Source organism: Triturus cristatus, chromosome 6, assembly GCF_964204655.1.
Source record: "Triturus cristatus chromosome 6, aTriCri1.1, whole genome shotgun sequence".
Classification (NCBI taxonomy): Eukaryota; Metazoa; Chordata; class Amphibia; order Caudata; family Salamandridae; genus Triturus; species Triturus cristatus.
In genome coordinates this window covers 1,240,074,184-1,240,075,666 of record NC_140589.1, presented here as the reverse complement: position 1 = coordinate 1,240,075,666, position 1,483 = coordinate 1,240,074,184, and positions in this window count along the sequence as shown.

The following is a 1,483-nucleotide window of genomic DNA, read 5'->3' as shown; positions in this document are numbered from 1 at the left end:
CTGGCCGCTGTTGTTCAATTAGAGGTCGGGCATCCTGCCAACTCGAGCCCCTGGCATCCCTCGGAGATGGGCCTCAATCTTCCGCCATGCATAACTCCGGTTCCCGGTGGGCGATTCGACCTCGGGTGGCATCGATCACCTTCCTGACAAGTCATCTACACGATGCCATGCATACAAACAGGATTATATACAGGATAGACGACGGAGGGCACGAGGGTCTCGGGAGCTCAAAGCTCACGCGGCCATCTTGGTCAAGCGCTAGGCTCCTCCCCGGATTTGCGTTCTTGGTGTCTGCGCAGTGATTACTAACCATTGCACAGTGAGGACAGTCCAGTAGCTTGAGCCACAGAACTTTACAATTTTAACTTCGCTTGCCAAGAAAAGAGATCCCTTGTGTTTGAAGCAATGCCGGGCTCAAACAGCACAGAGAACACAGCATCTAGAACCTCTGAGAGAGAGGAACTAGTATGGGATGAGTCAAAGCTGGACAACTACAAGAGAGATGAACTCGAGTACTTCTGCAGGACACTCAAGGTTCCCCATGCAGGGTGCAAGAACAAAACAGATCTCTACAAGGCGCTCAAAGCCTGGATTGAATCAAGGGGTGCAACTAAGGAAGTTACACCATTGAGACCAGCGGAAAGCGTTCGCAGTTTTGGCAGAGGCCTGTCGCCAGAGGAGCAGACAGACAGGCCACCAGGGATCATGAGATAACATTGGCAAAGCTGGAATTAAAAAGCCAATTGGAGCTAGAAAGCAAGAAGCTGGCTCTGGAAGAAAAGAAAATGGCTCTTGAGGAAAAGAAAATGCAAATGGAGCATGACTTCATAATGAAGAAATATGATATGGAGCTTGAGAGGCTTGAGGCCAGGAGTGTCTCAGCCCAGCAGCAAGAAAGGTGCGTAGCTCAGAGATTGAGCTTTTCTGAGTGGGAGGAGGAATCCAGCTCAGATGGTGGCAGCAATATCGCATCAATATACTGCTGCAAACTAGTATCAGTTTGGTCAACATCATCAATAGATAGAGTACGTTTATACCTATTTACAGTCACATTATTCAACAACTTCAAATCTTTATGATAAGATGCAGGTGCCAAAAATACAGGAGGTAATAGGAATGCTACATAGCATACTCCGGACCAGCCGGCTGGCAAACGATAATAACCCTTATTCCCACATACAAAGTATGTGTTGTGGGAGGCTAAGAAAGTACTATTATTTAGACCGTCTATATTCAAAACAATAATACAGTCACTAACACCAACTGGAATATAACCCACACTCTGGACACATAGGTCCGCTTGAGCTTGTGCCACTTGAATCACAAATTGTCCATTCCTTGTAGTGTCTCTGGTGTTCGTGAAAATGTAGGGAATCGATTCATTATCTGGTCGATATTCTTCCCATTCCCATATTGTCCCATTCGCTTGTGGATGGCCATCTTTATCCTGATGACATTCCTTATTAAGTCTGAAGAGTAATCG